We start from the raw sequence: 25,543 nt of genomic DNA on the forward strand, positions 1-25,543 counted from the left end.
AATACTATGCAGCCATCAAAAGAAATGAAAAATTGCCATTTGCAATAATGTGGATGGAACTAGAGGGTATTATGCTGAGCGAAATAAGTCAATCAGGGAAAGACAATTATCATATGATCTCCCTGATATGAGGAATTTGAGAAGCAGAGTTGGGGGTTTGGAGGGTAGGGAAGGAAAAATGAAACAAGATGGGATCAGGAGGAGACAAACCATAAGAGACTCTCAATCTCACAAAAAAAACTGAGGGTTGCCAGGGGGGTAGGGGGTAGGGAGAAGGGGGTTGGGTTATGGACACTGGGGAGGGTATGTGCTATAGTGAGTGCTGTGAAGTGTGTAAGCCTGACGATTCACAGACCTGTACCCCTGGGGCTAATAATACATTATATGTAAATTTAAAAAGAAAAGAAAAGCTCATATGAATTATCAATTGGTCCCAAATGATTTAGAAATATGATGTGATGTCAATTAAAACCCTCTAAAAAATTTTGGAATAAGACAAAACCATGTTCTTGTGAAAGGACAAATGGGAAAGAATTTCCCCCAAAATTGAAAAGAATAATTTTGTTAGTATTTATTTTTGCATTAAAAAATTACCCCCAAAGGTGCCTGGGTGGCTCAGTGGGTTAAGCCTCTGCCTTCCGGCTCAGGTCATGGTCTCAGGATCCTGGGATCGAGGCCCGCATCGGGCTCTCTGCTCAGCGGCGAGCCTGCTTCCCTCTCTCTCTCTCTCTCTGCCTGCCTCTCTGCCTACTTGTGATCTCTCTCTCTCTGTCAAATAAATAAATAAAATCTTAAAAAAAAATTACCCCCAAATTTAGCAGTCCTAACCAACAAACATTTCTTACCTCACAAGGATTCTGAGTTAGGAATCCAGAAGCAGCTTAGTTGATTGGTTCAACCTCGGTTTCTGTCATCGTGTTGCACCAACATGTCAGCTGTGGTCATGTAAAGGCTTGATGGGGCTAGAGGATGCACTTCCAACCTGACTCATGTACCTGTTGGGTAAAAGTCTCCACTGGCTTCCCCACTGACTGCTAGGAGAAGGCCTCATTTCCTCATCACATGGAGTTGACTGAGTGTGCTTATGGCATGACAAACTCCCACAAAGGGAGAAATTCGAGAAACGGACAGAGAGAGAAAAGCTTCAGTGTCTTTCATGGCCTAGTATCAGAAGACACACTCCATCGTTTCTACAATATCTACTCATTACAAGCAAGTGACTAAATTCAGCCCATACTCAAGGAAAGGGGAATTAGGCTCCACCTTATGATAAGAAGTATCAAAAAAATTGTGGACTTATTTTCAAACCACCACACTAACGAAATCAGGCTCAGCTCTCAACCACTATATACACTGTTTCTCTTATATTATTCTTTATGCCAGTTTCTATGTGTAAAACAACTCAGAATAGTTTAAAATTTAAATATAAAAACTAAAAGCATTAAATGATCATAGAGAAATATTTTTAAATGTTGGGATGGATAAAATCTTTCCAAGCATGACATCCAAAGTAGAAGCCAAAAGAAGAAGAAAAGAAAAGGAGGAGGAGGAGGAGTAGAAAGGGGAGGGGGAAGGAGAGGGATAGGGGGAGAGGGAGGAGGAGGAGGTAAAGAAGGAGGAGGAGGAGGAGAAAGAAGAAGGAAGGAAAGAAAAGAAAAGAAAGAAAGAAAAAATGGAAAGATATAATTACATCAAAAATAAAGCTATCTACATACAAAAAAATTACCATCAAAAAAATTAAGTCTAACAGAAAACTTGAAAAAAATATTTGCAGCATATATGACAGATGAAGAGTTCCTGTCCTTAATATCAAAGGGTGCTTTAAAATCAGTAAGAAAAAGATATATACATTAGTAGAATACAAAATTGACATAAATAAGCAATTAAAAAGAAGAAATAGAAAATGCCAATAAACACATTAAGGAAATACTCAATTTATTTGATCTTTGATAATCAAAGAACAGCAATTAAAAATGAGATCTGTACGTTCTTTCAAGTTGGTAAAGATTGGGAAAATTACAGTATTTTCAAGATTTGGAGGGAAAGGGAATTTCATACATCCACAGGGTGTATACATTGGTATCTGTAAGGAAGTTTTTAAAATAACCTTAAAGAGTTGTATTCCCATTCACGTAACAACTTCTAGCAATCTACCTTAAGAACAAATTGGACAAAGATATACAGAGAGAGATGCTTATCACAGCATTTTTTATTTTAACCAAAAATTTAAAACAGTTCAAATATCCAAAAACTGAAGGTTTTGTTACATAAATGATGGTACAACTGTGAAAGATGGAATATGATGCCATTAATAACTGACTTGGAGGAAATTCATGAGGTTAAATGAACAACATATTTAAAATAGCATATATAACATGGTACAATTTTAGAAGAAAAAAATGTTAAACTGTATTGCGTACAGCATATGTTAATTGTGTTAAATGCTATATAGAGCAAAATGTCAATAGCATTATCTTTAGATGATACAATTTTGGGTTACTTTACATTTTCATCTGTTTATTCCTGTTTTTAAAATACTACCAGTGAATAAGCCCAAATTATAAAGCCAAAGTTATTTCTTCACTGACCCCTCCTCAGTCTTTCTCCTTTCTCCCTCACTAACAGAATAAATGATAGAAGAGGCTGGAACCTGTTATTATCAGTTAATAGTCATTAACCCCCTCACCCCAGCACAGCCTGTGCAATTTGCATGATAAAGAAATGAGTCTGAAATCTCCTGCCCAGGGATCTCCATCTGCTTTAATGAACCTACTAGAGTTCTGCTTTTGAGGTAGAACTTTAGGCAGCACCAAAACGATGATGTGTTCACCTTTAAAGCAAGTGATTGAAACCTTACACAAATGTGAGCCTGTCTTACACACCTGAAAAGCTCACAGTAGCTTTTATCAGTGTAGGCTATCATTTCTCAAAACGGCATCTATGTCATTTGCTTCTGTTGTTTTAGAAATGGTTGAAAGTTTAATTTTGAATATGAAAAATTTTAGATGGCATACTCAGCTCTACAAATTAAGAGTCGATCATTCATTTTGAAAGGGAGCAAGGGCCAAAAAGATGATCTGCTTATTACTCTTATGTTAATTACTACAATTCCATAAACACCTTTATCATATAAGGCAGTGTATACCAGATCAAACCAACATAAACTTACAAAGACTTTTTGATATTATTTGTTTACTCATTCGAGAAGATTTTTATGAATGACTTGCATTCCTCTTCCTACATATCATTGATTATCTTTGGAAGAGATGTATTGGCTGAATGGTACTTGTCCTTTCAGAACATTGAAAGAAAGTTTTTATCCTTTTAGAGCTATCAGTTCCCACTGAGAACCAACTCCCTTGATGGTATTAAATAAATAATAAGAATAAAGTTATAACATCCAATGTCTGATTCAGCACATGGGCTTAATGAGTTGTAAGGTACAGTTAAGTGCTTTGAAATCTTCAGAGAGTGGGAAGGACAATACACTGTATCACCCGTCTGGAACATAACATCATCTTATTAGAGATTAGTATTCTAATTCTTCATTTTATTTTGATATTTTCACTATCTTTTGCACTGCCTACCTATATTTCATGGAAACAGCTAGAGTTTAAGAAAATATGGAAATAAGTAAAAATTCTAAGGAGTTTAGAAATACTTCAAGGGGGGTGCTTTCTATCACTGTCATTTAGTAAATACTTAGTGCATTAAATTGAATAGCATCAAACTAGTACTTAAAAGAAGCATCTATTACACAGTACAAACAAGCTAAGCATCAGATTAGGGCCCTTATTTCAGCTCTCTTTTCACTACCTGCAGGGGCCACTGGCTGATCATGTACCTAGTCTGGGCCTCAGTCTTGTCATCAAAAAGTGATAGCTAATGAGACAACCTCCAGCTGCAATATTCTTTGAGCACACGAAATCAAAATTGAGAAAGACCTGTATCTGAAAATGTCTAAGTTGAGTTGCTTGTGCTAAAATATAGAGGGACTTCCTTAGAAATCCCAACCTAAGAGCATTCAGTCTATGAGAACTCCAAGCTCATACACTGAGAAAACCAAATTCCCTTCCAAGGAAGATAATCACCTTCAAATGTCAATTCACCTAATGACGTCATTTGTTCAAAATGCTTTTATAATCAAACCAGCAATTTGGTCCAGAGTTTACCCATCCTGAAAAAAAAACATTTATTTTTTGTAAGTGGACATACCAAAGATTGTCATCTGCAAGCTATACATAAGTCCCCAAGGGTTAAGATATGTGGAAAATAAAAATAAAGAAAAGGTTTTCTGTGATTATTTGGCCTAAAAGCTTCTTTCCTTTTCTTTTTTTTTTTAAAGATTTTATTTATTTATTTGACAGAGAGAGATCACAAGTAGACGAAGAGGCAGGCAGAGAGAGAGAGAGAGAGAGGGAAGCAGGCTCCCTGCTGAGCAGAGAGCCCAATGCGGGACTTGATCCCAGGGACCTGAGATCATGACCTGAGCCGAAGGCAGAGGCTTTAACCCACTGAGCCACCCAGGTACCCCTTCTTTCCTTTTCAATACCATCAAAAATTCATTTCCCGGGGTGCCTTTCTGAGGGCTAATTTGTAATTTATCATGCATCCCTCTAACCCAGCCTGCCAAGAAGCTTAGACATAGGGTTGAAACTCAATCACAGCAGCCACATGAATAGTTACAGTTCATATATTTCCTCTGTCCTTTTCTCTATATCCTGCTTTTCTACTCTCTTAGCCTTGTTGCTAAGTCATGTTTTATAAGTCATTGCAAACTCTTGGAAAAAGGCGAAGTATAAAAAAATACAATTGTAGAATGAGCATAAAATATAAAAATTACAGTCTATATCCAAAGAATAACATCCTTCACCTCAGTACAAGGATATCAAAATTAAAAGTGAATTTATTTGGAAGTGAACTGCATGATATCAGCAAAATTTAGACAAGTAATTTATTTATTAGATGTTCATCAAGTGTTTCAATTTATTTTGCTTTATTAATCTCTCAGGGAAAATTGAGACCTCTCTGAACACTTAGAGTGCTCAATTAAATTAAATATCTTGTAAAAATACATATGACTAATTTTTAAACGAATGTCTACCTTCAAAGTGAAAACAAAACCCTTTAGAACCAGAGGCTCTGTTTTATTTAGGGGAATATTGGCTGCTCTAGCAAATCCAAAATGTATAAGGACTCAAACACATTTGAAGTTTATTTTTTGCTCATCTAAGAGTGTGAGGGAATTCTTCCCAGTTAGCAGGCAGATCTCTGTGTAGAGGTTCAGGGACCTGGATTCCCTCCATCTTTGGCTTCACCATTCCCTAGGGCATCCAGCTAGCAGAAAGGAAAGAGAGCCTAAAGCAGTGACCTCAAGATAGTGTATCACTCTCACTCCTATTCCACTTGTGAAGACAAGTCAGGTGGCCACATGTAGATGTAAAGCAAGGGAGGGTAGAGGTGGGCGGAGGTTAGGGAGTTAGAACTAGGAAAGGTAGTTCAGGGCTCCATGGCTTTAATAACTCTATACAATGGAAAGGGAGTGCACAAACTCCTGTGGGCAGCTTGCCCTGCCCACTACAGGTTCGTGCCTTTCTTTCCATTCTTTGTGTTTTCTTTTTCCCAACTCTCTATGCTCTATGCAAGACACTCAAACACAGAGTGGCAATTTGGCAGCATAACTTGCTCCATGTCAGATGAGGGCCCTGATAGAGAAGAACTGCTGGGAAAAGGCAGTTGAACAGAATCAGGAAATTACACCAAAGACTCAAGAGACACGTAAACATCCAGCCAGAGATCATGAGTTGGACATCTTCCTTATAGGCTGTTGAGTCCATGAGAACCGCATAAACTAGGACACACTCCATCTCACTTTCTTTTCATCAGTGAAAGTTCTGTTTAATGTGATACAAAATATGATATCTTTGAAAGACTTTGCTTATTAATAAATTTACAGATCAGAAAATTGCCTTTGTCAAGCCATATATCCTGGTGTGTGTTCAGGAAATATGGTTATCATCTGGGTTATAGGTTTAGCCCAAGCGATAAATAGCTGTATAACTTCAGATAATCTACTTTACCCCTAGGCACTCAGATTCTTCATTAAAAAAAAAAAAAAATCAAGGGATTGAACCAACTGGTCATGTATATCCAACTAAGATCCAAGTGAAAAACTCTGCCATCTGAGCAGCCATATAAAGTTAATTCACCTTGAACATATTTTTTGCTTAATATATTCTAGCATCAGCGATAAACCAAGCTATTGTAATAAATATATCCATCGACTGGGTTTTGAACAAGTAATGGTTTGTTAAATCCATAAAATAAGATAAATAAAATAAAATAAAATAAAAACAAAAAGTGCCTATAGTGAGGGCTCTTCTTTCCAAATATCAGACTGCCTTTTGCCAAATTCTAAATCTACTGCTATAGAGTAAGTAGAACGTACATATAGATCTTTACCTCTTCACAACCAAGACATTGCATTTAAATGAATCACTTGAAACTTCCTGCACAACTTCTTAACCTAGTTATCTAAAAGGCAGTGCACTAAATTAATCAAAATGTGTTATGAAAGTAAAAACCGGTCTTCACCCACTGAAGGGTGTTCTTTGGGCCAGTTAGAATGTCATTCAGTAAACAGCCAAATGCCTGGCTTAGTGAACCAAATCATAATCTAGTTACCCAATTGAGTAACTCTGCCTTCCTCAGAGAACTACTGCAGCAGGGGCATAGGCCCTTTGCATTCATTGTCCCTTAGAAGAGTCCGTGGTTGGGCACTTGTCCCACTCCCTTCTCCACAATCTTCTAAGAACTTCATCAGAGTTCAATATCCATTGTGCCTCCCCTCCAAGTAGCTTCAAAAACCAGCCCTCAACATCTAACTTTCAATCTGAGAACAGGATAGTGAATCTTTGGCTTTGGCCTAATTTGATTTCCAAACTCAACAAAGATGCTTGATGCAGTCCCGGAAACAGGTAGGCATCATGAATAAGGGAGGAGTCAGTTCTACTTGGGTGGGGGGTCTCAGGAGGAAAGTTTAGAAAAGGTTTTATAGATAAAATAACACTTGAGAAGGCTTTTCAAAGATAGGAGGAGTCAAGGAGGTCAACAAAAAAGCATGCATAGATTGGAGAAATAAACCAGGATCAGACCATGAAATATCTGGTACAGGAGGCTAAAGAATTTGAACTCCATCCTGTGGATAATGGGAAAATCCATGAAGGTTTTTAAGCATCAGGGTAATATGATAAAATTTGCATTTTCCTAAGATTGTTATTTTGGCAACAGTGTGGAGGATAAATTATGGGCCAGAATGGAAACAGGGAGCCAGTCAGGAGACAATTGTGGTATTTAAGAGGATGCCAGTTTAGCCAACACACTATAACAAAGTTCCTAGCCAGAAATCACCCCCTACCCCAACCCTTAGGCAGGTTCACAAGCAACAGGAAATTTCACACAGACAAATGCTCCTAATCTGTACATAGATGCTTCCAGGCAGTAATGTTAGCTCGAGTTGTATTTATGAAATGTGTAGAGCTAGATGAGAATGCTTTCCTTTTTATTGATTACTTTCAATTACACATTACCTGGGATAGTCTTTTGCCAGATATGCCTTATGATTTAGATCAGTGCTCCTCTGTCTGTGGGAAAGGACCATGCTTTGTGTTTTCTTTTTCCAATTTGCTGCAGACTGACACTTTCGTCAAATACAGTAATGGTAAATTACTAGGAAAATGAAATGGAAAAGCAAAAAATACAAAATGCAAGCCCTCTTTCTAATTTTATTGAGCAAACATAAAATGAAAATGATTCTGTCAAATTGCTGTCAGAGTTTCTGCACGTTTACTCCCAGGGTCTGCCACAGGCCACTAGGAGTTTGCAGGCTGGCACAAGGGCACAGACCCCGCTATGAGTAGCCCAAGTCCAGATGGGCATAGCAAGAGGTATGGAAGCCCAGGAAAATTGATCACCTCCAAGAGCATTACAGACACCCCCCGTTTAATCTCCCTGAAGAGACTGAATAATGATAGTACTAAAACTATTAGACAGAAGTGGTCAGACACAACGTCCACATTTGTGTCATGAAACAATTTAAACAAAGCAGCATTTTTATTAGATTTGGGTCGTTGGGGGGGTTTCCCTCCTACACAACTTTGCTTTAAGCAACCACTGAGACCAATATTTAAACATGTTAGCGCTGATGAGCAATGCCAGAAAAAATATAATCAAACAAAGTGACTAAATTAATAATTTATACACTAACAACTATGTGAAAATATAAGGCATGAGGAATTCAATTAGAAAAAAATGTAATCCAAATTAGAGTGCGTCTCAATTAAATTAGATTCCCCAACAGTGCTGTAAGTTTAGTTAAAGCCCATAGCACTACAATGACCTTAACATCACTAATGGCAACTTGACTGGGAGCATATGTGGTATATTTGAAACACTTTATAAATACTTATGTAGATGCTGGGCTTAAGCTTAAGTGGTAATAAGACTCTTCCCAGATTTCTTTTTATAGTGTAATAATAATAGATATTTATTGAACATTGGTTATGCTTCAGAGACATTGTTTCTTTGCATATACCCTAATAAACCTGTAAGATAAGTATTATACTCTCTCATTTTAAAGATAAGAAAACTGAGGTTCAGAGAGGTAAGTGCCTTCTGAAGAATGGGGGCCAAGTTGAAACCATGTCCTCCTGATGACAAAGCTTGTCCTTCCAGCCATAAGGCTCTGCTACACTCTGCCTACATAACATCAGCTTCGGTGGAGTTTCGGCTTCGAGGCTCTAGATTGCCCAGATGGAGTGACTTTCTCAACTTTCTCGTCCCTGAACCTCACAGGGTAATAAAACCCCTAACAAGGTGCCACCATCCAGGGCCACCCTAGCTCTGTACCTGCTGATCTTTTTTTTTTTTTTTAACTTTTTATTTTTTAATAACTTAATACTGATTTTTTTTTTAAATTGCAAAAGTAGTTCAGAGGATTCCCCTGAGTTCTTTATCCAGCTTCCCCTAATGTTAGCAACTTATGTAACCACAGTACCATTAATAAAGTTGGGAAATTAATATTGTTACAATAAGTTACAATAGTAATTAAGCTATAGACCTTATTTGAATTTGGGCAGCTTTTCCATCAGTGTTATGCTTCCTGTCCCCAATCCAGTCCAGGATCCATCATTGCATTTAGTTTTTTTCTTTCCTTAGAGTCCTCCAACCTGTGACACTTGCTCCATCTTTGTCTTTTATAATCTTGACACCTTTTAAAGAGTACTGTTGGTTATACTGTAGAATGTCCCTCAGTTTAGATTTGCTGGCTGTTTTGGCATGATTAACTTGAAGTTAATGTTAACTTAAAGTTATGGATTTGGGGGAAGAACACCACAAAGCTTATATGCCCTTCCCAGTACATTATGGCAGAGGATACCTGTTGTGAATATGTCTTATTATTAAGTGATACTGACCTTAATCACTTGATTATGGTGTTGTCTACCAGGTGTCTCCACTGTGAAGTTACTATTTTTTCATTGTGCAATCAATACATGCTTATTTGGGCGAAGATGCTTTCAGATCATCCTGCCAGCCTTTTTAATGTTGACATAATAGGTTGCTTGTTAATGTTGGCATTTATGACACTGATATCAGAATCACTCTTCTATGTGACTTTTGAGAAGATGGTTGGGATGGATGATCAGAGAACAAACCTACTCATTACAGAGAAGGAAGAGCAGCCCCTATAGGACTGGATGGGGGTAGAGTGGCAAAGTGAGAATGGTCAACAGAGAAAAAATAAAGCCCTAGAGAACCCCAAGAAGAGACGGCAAGTTGTCTTGTACCCCGTTTTTCAATATTCCCTTATTCCTGTAGTAATTTAATCCCCACTCAACCTCAAGTTTTAACAAGACTGAGGACTTCCAGCTTGAAATTGTATTTCCCAGCAACTTACGGTCCTGTGACTAAGTTTGCAACAATGTCATGTGAGCAGAAAGCACTGGGTACATACCATCAGAAAGACATTTCTTGTTCTCTTTCCTTCCTCTGTGACCCTAGAACAAAATTTCTTACTCATTTTGTGTCATGGACCAGTTTGGCATGCTGGTGAACTCCCTGAGATCTTAACAGAATGATGTTTCAAATACATAAAGATACAAAAGATTGTAAGGGAAATAAAAGTCAACATAATGAAATACAGTTGTAAAATATTCTTAAATAAATGTATGATATACTACTCTATGTACTTCTTTATTGATAGATTACAAAAAAATTTTCACAAGAGGGTATAATGACTAACATAGTCTTAAAGTGATGAGTATAAATGGTATTTTGAGAAAACTGCAGGAACTAATATGATATGAAAATACCTTGACTGGTGACACAGTCCCTAGTCCTGCTAATACTACTGTGGTTTGCTGCCTATAATTGAGAGATATGCTACATTTCCATCAGAAGTTTTCCTGGTCACATTCACAGACATTCTGAATTCCATCCATGGCCCCCAGAATAGAGGATACTGAAGAAACAAGATTGAAGAAATCTGAGCCCCGGAATGATGCATGGAATAGAACCACATATCTGCCCCAGTTTCCCCCGCTATGCACTTCTGGAATGTTTCTCAAAAAGAGAGAAATTTCTATATTGTTTGAACCACTTTGCCATCCTTTTTTTCTGTATATATCTCTTAGTTATAATAGGTGAGCTGTGGGGCACTTGGGTGGTTCAGTCACTTGAGCATCTGACTCTCGATTTGGGCTCAGGTCATGATCTCAGTGTTGTGGGATTGAGCCCGGTGTCAGACTCCATGCTGGGCTGCTTAGGAACCTCTCTCTCTCTCCCTCTCCCTCTGCCCGACCCACCCCCACCCCCCCCCCATTGGCCCCCCCCCCCCCTCAAAAAAAAAAAAAAAAAGTTGAGCTGTACTCCAACTCAACAGTTCTCAAACATTTTAATCTTTTTTTTTAAAGATTTTATTTATTTATTTGACAGACAGAGATCACAAGTAGACAGAGAGGCAGGCAGAGAGAGAAGGGGGAAAGCAGGCTCCCTGTGAGCAGAGAGGCTGACATGGGACTCGATCCCAGGACCCTGGGATCATGACCTGAGCCGAAAGCAGAGGCTTAACCCTCTGAGCCACCCAGGCACCCCATCAAACATTTTAATCTTTAGACCCTTTTACAACCTTGAAAATTTTACTGATGACCTCAAACATCTTTTGTATGGATTATATATATCAATATCTACCATGTTGGAAATTAAAACTGTGAAATTTTTATTTTCATTCATTAAAAAATAACAATAAGAAACCCATGACATGTTAACATAAATAACATTTTTATGAAAACTAGCTGCCTTTCCAAAAAAAAAAATAGTGAAAAGAATAGGCACTGTTTTACATTGGTGAAAATCTCTTTAGTGTCTGGTTTAATAGAAGACATCTGGGTTCTCATATTCACTTTTGCATTCACTATGTTTTATATTGTTGCTTTGGTTGAAATATATGAAGAAAATCCAGCCTCACATAGGTATGGGAAAAAGAGGAGTTTTTTATTACTCATTTCAGATAATGGTGGGCTTTCTTTTTTGATACTATGCAAAAACTTGGCAAGCAGTAGTTTCTTAAGTTTATTGTAATGTGGAATGTGAAATCATATCACCGAACTTTTATACTCTGTCCCATTAAATCTTTAGTCTGTAATTTGAATGCCTCTCTAAACCTTACACGGTTTTATAACATCATGAATTGGTCATTTTGAATGTATTGGCTCACTGAGTTATACAGATCTTCTAAATTTTGACACATGTCATTATACAATATCAAAGAATAACATTGGTTAGCATTACCGTGGGTCTCATCAAAAAAAAAAAAAAAACTTCTTAAGAATTGAGAATCTGTCAGGCTCATGGTGGTGGATACAAGTCTTCCAAAATTATAATTTTTCACTTGAAAGCTCAAATGTCATCATTGGCAACAAATACTGTCAGTTGTTTTCCTTGAAGTGACAGGCTTACTTACTTCATTTTTGAGGAAATGTCTGCCAAACACCATAGCTTGTCTATCAGTCTTTCTTTCAAGTACAAATGGTTTTCCATGAAAAAGTGGCTAATTCATCTCACAGCTCCAACAATTGCACAAGCCCTTTTTCTTGAGACAACCGTCATGCGGCAGACGCGCCTTATGGGCGCCTCTCATTTTGTCACCCAGATTTTTAAAAACACAGTTTTAAAAAATTTTGACCCGTGGGTCAAAATTTGATAAAAAATAGTTTTACATTATTCATAAATTTAATAAAATTTCTTTTTATCAAGGGAATTCTTAAAAAAAAAAAAGATTTTGTTTATTTATTTGACAGAGAGAGCATGACAGAGCACCAGCAGGGGGAGGGACAAAGGGAGAAGCTGAGCAGGAAGCCCTACTCGGGACTTGATTCCAGGACCCTGGCATCATGACCTGAGCTGAAGGCAGATGCTTAACCGACTGAGCCACCCACGTGCCCCATCAAGGAAATTCTTAAACGAAACTGGTTTTATCTACATGCTGCAAGTGTGTGGCAGTGAAGAGTACCCCCACTGCTGGTATTTTGGTATCACCACTTTGATTTGTGCTGAGGTACTGGCAATTTTTGCCTTGTCTTTCTTTCTGCACCATCAGTGGGAATGTCAATACAGTGAAAAGGCCAAATAAAATTTTAGTGTTATTATGAAAATAGTTTGACCTGTGGAATGCCTAAAAGAGTCTGAGACCTGTTAGGACCCACAAACCTGACTTTGAGAATCACTTTTCTAACTAATGCAACTTCCAGGCCCTAAAGCAAGCAGTAGATTGGATGGACATTGCTCCAGGAAAAGGGACATAAAATAACAAGAAATGAAGGGGCACCTGGATGGTTCAGTCGGTTAAGCATCCGCCTTTGGCTCAGGTCATGATCCCAGGGTCCTGGGATTGAGCCCCATATCAGGTTCCCTGGGATCAAGTCCCACATCGGGATCCTTGCTAAGCAGGGAGCCTGCTTTTCCCTCTGCCTGCTACTCCCCTTCTGGAGCTCTTTCTCTCTGACAAATAAATATAAAAAATCTATTTAAAAAGAGTAACAAGAAATGAGTCATCATAGTTTTTAATCCTCTTGAACCATGATGATAGCCAGGCCAATCCCTGGGATAGTCAGGAACTTGATTCTGCAGGCTGCCCCTGAACAGGCTTTCCACCAACAAATAACACCAACTTCCCAGCCAAATGCCAGTTAAGCTGCTGAATAACTAACCCACAGAAGCTATAAGCTGACACACGATTATTGTTGTTTTAAGCCACTATCTGAGCCAATTGAGGTAATTCACTATGCAGCATGACACTGGGGTAAGCAATAGAACACAGTGATGATGAGAAATGGTAAATCTTGCCCTCATGAAGTTTACAGACTACTCATGCCCTAGACTTTCCTTCAGAATCATCAAAACATTGGCACCTGATCACAGTCTACTACTCCAGACCAAATCTTACATTGTCTAATAAATATCAATGGGGAGGATCATTCAATACCCTTGATTCATAGCTCCTGAACCTCTTCAGTTCCTATAATCTATACCTTCTCTATTTCAGCAACCCACTCCTGTGATCATGCTATAACCTACAATTTGCCATCTGTAAAAAGTTTAACATACAATTTTTTTAAGATTTTATTTATTTATTTGACAGAGAGAGAGAAAGCAGCAGCAGTAGAGGGAGAAGCAGACTCCCCACTGAGCAAGGAACCTGATGAGGGGCTCAACCCCAGGACCCTGGGATCATGACCTGAGCAGAAGGCAGACACTTAACCGACTGAGCCACCCAGGTCCCCTTAATATACAACTTTTTAAACCACAATGACCAGCTCTCCCCATCTGATTATTTCTCTACTCTTAAACCTGCTCTGACCTCCTGAAGAGATCCAGGTCCAGGGAAGTCTCCTGTTCCCTCCCAACCAAACAACCCCTTCCTAGGTTTATTCCCTTCCTTATCCAGGTTAGATCCCATAGTGTGTCACATCAACCACTTTTCTGTCAGAACTCTCATGTAACCTTTCCTTTTTGTCCCCAGACTTGGATATTACCCCTGCCTACTGGCGCCCCACTCATCCTCTTCAGCATTACTCTCCATCCCCCAAAGATTGCCTACAATGAACACCTGCACATCCATCTCCGAAGACTTTTCCAGGCTCTGGAGAGACTCCATCAGAATACACAGGAAAGGTCAAATGTGCTGCATTAATGCCCCTGGAAGCAGCCCTCAACTAAGGGTGGGTGAGGACACACAGAAACCACCACAGTTGACAGCCACAGCTACCATTACTATTGACCAGAAATTCTCCTACTTCTACTGGTCTTCTTTGCCTCTCATTTCCCAGCCCAAGGAAGGAATATCCTCATTCACCATCAATGCATCTCTCTTTCTGCTTGAAAGATGAGGTGGGAAAAATCCTGTAAGAATGTCATTAAATTCCTTTTCCCATTCCTCTCCCCTGCCTTAAAAGAAACAAAAATAAATTAAATAAGTAAGTAAGTAAATAAATAAATAAATAAAATCAGTCTTTGTTGCCTCTTTCTTTCACTCATTTCCAAAATTTGTCCCTTCTATGATCAGCTAAACTTTCACCAGGACTCTGGATCCCATCACCCCCGCCTTCATTACTAAGGATCTCAAATCACCCCTGAACTGACACATGAGATGAAAACATCTCAGCTGTCATTGTAATTTACCTCCTGGCAGCATCTGGTGTTACTGACCACTTCTGAAATTGTTTTCTCCTTGTCATTCCCCTCCCATAATTTTCTTTCTACATCTCTGATCACTCCTATTCTGTGTTTCCACTAATCAGACACATCTTAAGCTTCTCTCCATCTACTTCCATCCTCATGGTCATAATGCTAGTTTAGAATCCACCATCTCAAACCAAGGTTACTGGGTGATTCCTCTATTGGCCTCCTCTGCCCTACCTCACCCCACAGCCCAAATCTATTCTCTAGATCATAGCCAGGGTGCTCTTTATCAGGTCACTGCCCAGTTTAAAATCTATCAGTGACTCCTCAGCAGTTGGGCTTGATGGATGTCAAGGTTAGCAGCAGAGACAGGTTTACCTGGTCTTGGAGAGGTAAGATGTTCTTCCACTGGGGAACTGCTGGTTCTATCTTGGAAAAATCTCATTTAAGACAGTTGTGCTTGAACACCAGGGCTTTTAACCAACCTCATCTGACTTTCTAACCCAGCAACAAGTATGGAACACCACATACATTGAACCATCCTTTTGTCTTGATATCTCACCCACCTCTAAGGCTTAAGCCTTGCACATCAGCTGCAACCCTCCAAAATAATACCACCAGATTGATATTGATTGATAACAATCGATTTCACAACTGTTAAGCCTTCCAATTTTCATGTCTTCTAAGTCTGCAAGAGGAATCATGTGCTATACACAAAAGTAAATTCAAAAATAGTTACAAAAGCACATATTTTCCCTTGATTTTGGTCACCAAGAATTTCAAAAATTAAATCTGTGTTTTAACTTAATAAATGTCCAAAACCCTATCTACAAAACTTTGTCCTTACTTTCTATTTATGTCTTGCTCTTAAAGTCTTATTTGGATTTCCCAACTGATATGTTAGTTTTCTACTGCTGCATCCCCAAATACCACAAATTTAGTAGTTTAAAGTAATACACATTTACCATCTCTGCTTCTGTATGTTAAGAGTTGGGCAGAGCAGGTTATTCTATTCAGGGTCTCACAAAGCTGCAAGGTAGGTGGTGGCTGGACTGCATTCCTTTGAGGAGCTCGAGATCACATAGCTCTTGGCAGAATTTAGTTTTGTGCAGATGTAGAATTAACCTTTGTGCCACTGCACTGCTGGCCTGTTAGTCAGGCTCCACCTAAGCCCCATGGAAGTCCTCCTAGTTCCTTGCTATCTGGTCCTCTCAGACATTCTCACCCCATGGCAGCTTACTTCTTCAAAACTGGAGGAGAGCTTTTCCAGTCTGCAAAAACAGTCTTAGAAAATATCACATAATCAAGGAATCACTTTTGCCATATAAAATAACTTAATTGAGGGAATAACTACCCCATTATATCCACAGATCCTGCTCATACTCAAAGGAAGAGGATTATACTCTTGTGTACACCAAGAGGCAAGAATCTTCAGGGCCATTTTAGAATTCTGCAAGCCACAGCTAATCTTAAATTTTTATTTATTATGCAAAAATATTTGCATATATGTTAAATATTTTGAGAAATAAGTTACATAGGATCTTAAGAGAACATTGCACATTGTAAGATAGATTGATTCTAAAAATGGCCCACCCCAATTATTCCCTTCCCTGTATCCATACCTCATGCAGTGTGACATCGAAGCTCATCCCAGGGATTTTGAGACTGTCTTAAGTCTTGCTTTGGCCAAGAGAAGGCATCTGAAGTAACAGTATGAGAATATCAAACCTAAACTTGAAGAAGATTGCATGTTTTTGTTCTCGTTGTCTTGAAACTATACTATTGTCAATGGTAACAAGTGCAGGATCACCTGCTACAGAATCACATACACTGTGGGACAAAGATAAGCTCCCATCTTGAGGAGTCCTAGACCAGCTACGCTTAGCTGACCCACCAACTGACCACAGACCTAAGAGAGAGCTACTCATGTCTACCCAAGCCTTTTCCAGATCAGTAGAACCTCACTTTCAACCCATAAATTCCTAAGAAATAATAGATGACCGTTGTTTAAAACTACTAAAATTTGAAGTTATTTGTTATACAGCAATAGCTAACTGATGTATGTGGGGAAAGACAACAAAGGGCTTCGTTGTGTGGTGGAAGTAAAGTAGCCTAAAAAAGCATAATTCATTCAAAGTATCCTCAAATTTCCGTGTTTCATGTAAGAAATCACTACTGCTGATGATGGGATGTTTTCAGTCTGTGTGTCTAAGTAATCTTCATTCAAAAGACTGATGTGTGACCTGCAGTTCTTTCTACAATGAATAGAGCAATAAAGAGATAGAGAAATCAAATAGCAAAAAAAAGAATTCTGCTGTGCTGTTCTAGACACAGCTGCCCTAATAGAGAAATGTGCAGTTTCTACTTTCCTTGCAGTTTTTCAGTTCAGAATTACTTTAAAATAAATCCCAATGAAAGCAGTAATCAATTATGTCAAGAAGAAAACAAAGTTTGATCTGAAAATACTAACAGAATCTAACATTTTAGAAATAAATTACTGTGTCATGTCCTGTGGCAACATTGTATCAAATTGCTTAAAGATAAATTGTACCATCAACGCCTGGGCATCTGCATGTGGATTATCCTTGTTGTAGATTATCAAGGGCAAACACTTAATTTCAGGTTTTTATCCCTCTTCTCAGTGTATTTCTCTACCACCATTCTGAATACTATCAGTCATAGCATGGTAAGGGGACAGAAATTTAGTGAAATACAGTGATAATTCACCTATACTGCATTCTGTAAGAATAAGATGTTCAATATAAGTAAATTTCCAGGATAGCCTAAAAGTTATTAAAGCCCCCTCGTTTTTTAAAAAAGCTGTAACCATTCTGATATAAATTTTGCCAGAATGTATTTTACATTTTCTTTCCTTATGAAACAGAATGTGCTTTGTTCCTAAAACCTTTATTTATACAAGGTACTTTAGATGTTAAAAAGAGGCGAAGGTGAATCACATGGGATTCCAACCCAAGTGGCTTACAGTTGAAGGAAAGAGAGAGGATAAAAGACATGTACATCGATGATTCTAGTCGTAAGGTCATGAGAATAGTAACAAAAAGTGAGATACTAATTCAAAGAAAATATTGAATGCCTTTAATGACATAAGAGAAGGCTTTGTGGAGTTGGATCTTGAGAACAAGAGGGCTGGACCTGGGGTGAAGCCAGTGAGGTCCTTGCCCCAAGAGCAAAGTTTATGGAAGTACCCAAAACTCAGTGATCAGGACAAGTAATATTTTAATGTATAATTTTTAAAAGTCAATGTTAACACAAAAATATAACAAACAAAAAGCCAATACTTTAAGGAAAGACTATCGTGGTTACAGTACCATGCAAAGCCCGATTAAAGTCTGAGACAAAAGGAAAAATCAATAGAAGACTATTTGGTTTGGTGACTAAAGAGCCCACTAACTAGGAAGTTATGCCATTTCCTGAAATTATAGTCTATTGTGAAAAAATAATAGTCTACTATGAGGAATGATCATTTTTGTGATCATTTGCCTCTTCTTACAATTTTGGGCACCACACCCTGAGTGGAATATTGAGTAGATAGATTGCACATGCATCAGTGACTTGCTGATAGGAGCAGATATTGGCCTCAGGCACTTTGTCTTCTAACCAAATAGTATTTTTAGATGGATTCTAAAACTTGATACCAACCTTCAAGTAGTGAGTCAGAATATTGGGTCAGAACTGTATTGCTCAAATAATAACATTAATGTTTTTTTTCTACACTTTCTGCTAGAGACAGTTCTCTCTAGGCAGCCTGAGGCATTCATCTGCCTTGGGGGAAATTGGGATTGTTAAACAGGAATGCAAAGAAAAAGAAAGCTATAGTTTGGCCTCTGACTTGAGAAATAGAATTTTCAAATATGCAGCTAGACTTAAAAGCTGGGCCTTATCAAAACAATAGGAATTTCTAAAAATTCTTTATCTCCCCTTTTAACTTATCGAGGAGAAGCTGACTCTTACAGTCTCGGCATGTCTTCACAGTGAAGATAAGTATCCCTTCTACATTCAGCCAAGGCCATAGGGTAAAGAAGATGTTCTAGGTAAAGAAGATATAAATTACAGGAACTGGAAAACCCAACACTTGCTGCTTCCCATACAAAAGGATTTAGGGAAGTGAGAAACAAAAGAGGAAGGAGATGATCTCTTCTGAAAATAACGTTTTGTATTGCTTATTGGCCTTTTGGCTAAAATCAAGTGTGGAAATAGCATGTTTTGAGAGTTGAAGGAAATGAAGACTAGAGGGTATTTTTCCAAACGCAGGGTGAAGGCATGGGAAAACACTCCTTCATAGGCTGTCCTGACTCCAACTTCAGGGACAGCCCCATTAAAGTCAAACAAGAGCATGGTTAGCCAAAATAAGAGCCAGAGTTTATTTTTTTCTGAGTCTAAGGTGTGGTGAGAATTCGAAAGTTCTCCCATGGCCCCAAGAGAAGATAGAAAAGAAACTGAGATGAAAGCCAAAGAGCTTTCCGGAATTCATCATGGCAAAGGACAAGGTCACTACACAATAGAGACCATGTGGTTAACGGCCAAAACCATGACCAGGGGAGGGTGTGCCAACATGAACCATGGCAAGGTCAAATAAATAGGTATGCCTATGGATGCATAGGTTATACAGTGGATGGTCATGTGTCAGAGACTTCCAGGTCCTAACCAAGCCAGGAAACTACTCTAGGTTTTATGTGCTACCCCTTTATGTTTGTGTAATTTAGTCTATTTTCTTGTCCTACATGGTAAGATGCAACCACGTAGACAAAGAACAGTTTTACAAAGACCAGATGAGCCAGAAGACACAATGAGATGGACACTGTCAGTGCTCTGCCCAGACCCTCTTGTATCCCTTTACAAGTTCTGTGTGCAGAACACCCACCCACATACACTTCAAGTGTTCTTTTGCCTCTAATGCCTGCACCTGACACTGTTCTTTGGAGGGATGCCATCAGACTCCTGGCATAGCTTTATCCACCTGCTACCTAGAGTGAGAAGTGTCATGGGAGTAGACCTTAGGCAATTATTCATGAGGGCAGGGGATGTGTGATGGGAATAGGAAAGGCCAATCTCTTCATCTTAAGTCCCTAAGTTGGGACTACTTTGAGAAATAATTTAAGATTACAGAGTTCCCCTGCAGGATCAGGTTGAAGCTACCATCCACCTGACTTTGCCTGAAATTTCACCATTCCTTGGCTGGCTCCTCCTTCTCTTCTCTTATTGGTTTCTCCTGTTTGTTACAGTTGCTCTTGTTCTTTTTGAGTTTCCTGAGATAAATGCTAAATTCATGTACTTTTATTCTTTTCCGTATAATACTTAAGTCTATGAATTTTCCTCTGAGTGCAGTTTTGATGTATCATTGTGAGTTTCAATATAAGGTTAATATAATAGTCATGTATTTCTAAATAGTCTATAATTACTATCTTGATTTTCCTCTTTGATATGAAATTGAAAGACTGCCTTGTAATGTGTTTAAGTTTCTATTGGGTTACATATATATAAATATCCACATAAAAACATGTATGTGAATGTTCATAGCAGCATTATTCATAATAGCAAAAAAAATTAAAAAACAGAAACAACCCAAGTGTTCGTCAAGAAGAATAGACAAATGAAATGTGTAATCTGCATATAATGGAATATCATTTAGCAATAAAAAAAGGATGACCTTCTAATACATGCTATAATATGGATGAGCCTTAAAAACATCACCCTAAGTGAAAGATGCCTGTCACAAAGGACCACATGTTATATGATTATATTTATGTGAAATGTCAAAAATAGGCAAATCCGTAGAGATAGAAGTAGTTTAGTGGTTGCCAGGACCGGGGAAAGGAAGGAATGTGTTATGAATGCTAACAGGTATAGGGTTTCTTTGGGGGTATGACAAAATGTTTTGAGATTAAATAATGATAATGGCTAAACAATTGTGAATATACGAAAAAACACTGAATTGTACATGTTAAAAGTAAATTTTATATTGTATGAATTATATGTCAACAAAGCTTTTATTTTTTAAAGATACTGTTGTAGCACAAAATGTTTAAAAAATTGGATGTCCTATATCCATATACTACAACCATAGGATCCATGTCCATATATCCTATACCCATAAATTGCTTGCTCCTATATGTATATTCAGAAAAAAAATAGCCTTTTTAAAATATAACATACTTACATAAGAGTGCACAAATAGGTGTACAATTAGATAAATTTTCTAATGATGAACACACCAGTGAAACAACTACCTAGACCAACATCAAGGACTTTTCTGTCACTCAAGAAGCCCCCTGAGTATTCTCGCCAGACACTAATTAGGAGGACTTCTTTAGAGAATCCTCATCTCGAGGTCTACTTCTGAGAAACCCAACCTCGTACAGTGTGGACCCAAGGGTCCTTTTTCTTTGTTGCACCCAAATGTCCAGAAGCCATCCTTGGGAAAAGAGAAGCAGAAAAAGGAAATCCAAGAAGAGTCTAAGCTTTTACCCAAAGGCAGTTAGAAGTTATACTTTGAATATCCTGAGTGATTAAACTGAAAGGAAATGGTTGAACCTGAGAGAGACTGAAATAGTAATTAGCGAGTGGACACCACCATAACTTTTCAAGGGCTAGGGGACCGTGAGGAAGGTCAAAGCTGATATAGAGAAATAAGGCAACGACCAGTTTCCCTGCAGTCTGATGCCAGGTGAATTCATCAGGTGAACCCATCAGAGAGAAACTATGTGAAGTCCAGAACTCAGGGACTGACACATGGCCGTGTGCCCACCAGAGGGGAGTTGGTCAGCACTGCTTGTACTGTGACCCTAAACAAGTAATTTACCGGCTCTTTGGCCTTTAAGTCCTCCACTATAAATAAAAGAAAAAGATGCTGAATTCTATGTGGTTTTCACATCAATGGTAATCTAATTGTAACTAGTTCAAAGAACTTCCACTTTTACATCAGAAAAGGCAACTATTCCTCCATATAAATGACCAGCACAGCCTAGGTTCCAGCCTCAGAGAAGTGGTGACAGAGACATATAGGACAGCCTTCACGAGGGCAGAGAAAAGGGTCAAGTTCCCTGGTGGCCTTCAGCCTCCTAGGACTCACAGGATGCTCTTTGAGGAGGTAAGTCTGGCCCTTTGTGGAAGAATATGTTCAGCTGTCCTTTTGAGAATAAACTAAACTCCTATCCCGTGGGGAAGACTTGAATGCAGTAAGCTATAAGCCAATAGTTGGAGAAGACTACTTTAAAAATACAACAATCTAAAATGTTATAGTGAAAGAAGATAGGTGAAAGGGAGACTAGTGCTAATGAATACCAGCCTGGTGAGATTGCTCCTACAGGTGAGTATTCAGTCCTGACATTGTCCATTATAAAGGACACCTCAACAGAGAGTGAATTCAAAGCTCCTCTGAGTAATACTTAAGATCATTCATGATCTGGTTCTTTAGACGCCTTCAAAGTCATGTCCCATCAATTCTGTGTGCTGTTGGGTCACAGAGTATTGCTCCGCTATTTCCCCAAAATATGCCCTGTGTTTTTGCACCTGCTTCTTCTGCTTTGGACTTTTTATATATTTTATATTCAAGAACTCTTATTTTGCTTTACGGGGTCAGACTCACTTAATAGCCAAATGGGTTGGATCATGTTTTTAAAGAATACAACTATAAAAGACAGTTTGGGGATAACAGGAGCATTTGTATATGGCCTGGATATTAGATCACAGTAGGAAGTGTTGCTAATGGTAAATGGTTATGCCATAGAATGCCCCTACTTTTAAAAGATGCATATGAATTATTTAAGATGGAATGCTTGATGTCTGTAACTTACTTCCAAATGGATCCGAAAATATATAAAGAGAAGATAAAACAAGCATAGCAAAATGTTATCAATTGTTTTATCCAGATGGTGGTATTCAGATATTCCTTGAGTTGTTTTTTTTAAACTTCCTTTATGTTTAAAATTTTTCATAATGAAAGTTGGGGGTAGGGGGCACTAAAGTAATTTCTTGGTGTTATCCTAAACCAACTGTAAGTAACATGTGGATTTTTTTTTTTTTAAAGAAGCTGTCTTAGGTGTTGTCTCCTCAGTAATGTCATCTTCATCCTCCACATTGTGGACTCACATCTTACCCTGGTACAAATACCAGAATCAAGCATTCTTACTGACACATATACAGTAAGATTATTTGTCAACTTACTGCTTGTATTGGTTCTTTTTACCTTCTCTGACTTCTCAGATGCAATCAGGACTCAAGGAACTTTGGTCCAAAGTGCCAAACTTGGGAAAGAGCTCGTTAAACTATAAATTCCTATTTTAAGTGTGCTTGGTCAAGTTACAGCTATAAAAAATTTCCAGCACTGGAAACTGAAGTAATCATGGGCAGCTTTATGAAAAAAGTGGTAAAAAAGGAAGAGCCTTGAGAAGCAAAATCCAATTTGGATTTGGGAGAAGGTATTCCTGATAGGATATAAATATGGAAAAGACACAATGGCCAAAGTCTATTTGTATGGCAATGAATGGAATTCATTCAGCATTCACTCATTCAGCAACTGTTTATTGGTACCTGCTGTGAACAAAGCAATGTACTAGGGACTTAGGATAAAATGGTGAGCAAAACAGACAATGTTGAATGTTCTAGATTCTCAGAACTGTGGACAAAATAGAGCTCGCCACCTATTTTTGTTAATAAAGTTTTATTGAAACATAGCCACATTCATTTACTCACATTTTGTCTGTGGTTTTTGCACTACAATAGCAGGGTTGGGTAGCTGTGACAGAGAATTTGGGCCCACAAAGTCTAAAATATTTACTATTTGGCCTTTTACAGAAAAAAAAAATGTTGACTCTTGCCTTAGATCATACAGTATTGTGTGGATAAAGATATTAGTTAAAGAACTACTAATAAATTAAAAGTATAGCTCTGATAAGGACCAGGGGAATACATAATAAAGGAACTTGACCTATTAGAGCAATAAGAGAAGACTCCCTAAGAAAAATAAAAATTGAGGTCAACGCTTAAGGTTGAGTAGAAGTTGACCAGATGAAGCAGAAAAAGAAGACCATCTCAAGCACAGAGAATATCACATGTAGAGGCCCTATGGGAATATGGGGAGTTTGAAGGAATAAACAAACTTCACTATGGCTATAGTTCAAAGCATGAGGGGAACATGGTACAGGGTGAGACTGGAGAGGAAGGCAAAGGTCAGAGCACAAAGGACTCTGTAAGCAGGTATGGAGGTTGTCTTTAAGCTTAGAGTAAAGAGAATCCATTGATATATTTTAAGCACTTGAATGATATGATCCGTTGCGTTCTAAAAATTTCTCTCAAGCTTCCCATGGAAGAGATAGCAGTGGTGTCATGTTCCTTGTTGCCTAAATCCCTACTTTGTTATCCTTCTTTGTCACTTAGAACCACAAAGACAGGGGACCATGATTTTACCAAACTATCTAAGGACTTGAATGTTGTCTCTGAACCTCAGGCCCACAGCCCTTTCCATCTGCTGTGTCCCTTGCTGCAGCCTGGGACCGTTTTTGCCTGAACCCAAGCTGATATTTCCAGGATTATCCAGCCACAGGAGAGATATCCTGTATTGTAACCCACTGGCCTGCTCAGACCAACACAGTTGCCTTACACCCTATCTACCCAAGATCAAGCTTCCCTGCCTGCCTTACCCATTTCCTGCAATCAGTCCACTGCCAATGCACTGGGTCTGTGGAGTTTCCAGGCTCTCAAGTCTGGTTGGTGTGGCTGAAGCAAATGTTTATTTCCAGCTCTTGGCTCATCTGCTTTTACAGTTCGATGGCTACCAGCAGGCCAAAACACTACCGATTATCAGACCCCTGCACCCTCTGCAACCCCTCTGATCACAGTGAATTTATCCAGCCCCTATCAAGTTATGCAAACCATGACTTGGAAGTCATCCGTGGCACCATTTTCTACCTCATGTCCAATCCATCCCAGGTTCTGTCCATGGTAGGCATAGCTCTCGGATTTGCCCACTTGCTCATCTCAAGGGATTAACTGACAGAGGTTTATGTCTTGCTCTCATTTCATTTCCATTGGGGGGCAGCTGTGCTCTGCTGCATGTTGTCTTCACTCTGTGACCCAAGCTAATGGAGTAGCCTCCATCCAGAAAATTGCTGGCAGTGTGGCAGATAACAAAGAACATGTCAACCTCTTACTGTTCACAAATGTCCCTGTCAAATATCACTGCTATCGGGAAAGAGTCTCAGGTGTGCAGTCTTTTGACCCCCCATTGAATCACACAAGGCCTCTGCTTGGCCGGTAAGCCTTCCTTACCAAGAGATAAAGAGCCCACAAAGCCTATCCCAGGCTTATCACCTTGTGTTGGAATATCTTACAAATATAATCAAAAACTTACCATGCTAATCCAATTCTAAGTATTATCCAGGTGAAATGAAAGTTTATGTTACTAAAAAACTCTGTATATTAATATCTATAGAAGTTGATTAAGTTCCATCAAAACTGGAAACAGGGGCACCTAGGTGTCTCAGTCGGTTAAGCGTCTGCCTTTAGCTCAGGTCATGATTTCAAGGTCCTGAGATGGAGCCCCACTTTGGGCTCCCTGTTCAGCAGGGAATTTGCTTCTCCCTCTCCCTCTATTCTTTCACCCTGCTTGTGTGCTCTCTATATCTAATAAATAAATAAAATCCTAAAGGGAAAAAAAAAGTTTGGAGTTAGAGATGGAAATAGGTTTCCATCTAACCTCACAGATCTCAGATTGTCCTTGCTCTTGTCCATGTCTGTCTTTCCTTCCTGATGGTCTGGTTAACCTATTTACAACAACTTTGGGCCCAAC

Source organism: Enhydra lutris, unplaced genomic scaffold, assembly GCF_002288905.1.
Source record: "Enhydra lutris kenyoni isolate GAN:26980312 unplaced genomic scaffold, ASM228890v2 scaffoldscaffold39, whole genome shotgun sequence".
Classification (NCBI taxonomy): domain Eukaryota; kingdom Metazoa; phylum Chordata; class Mammalia; order Carnivora; family Mustelidae; genus Enhydra; species Enhydra lutris.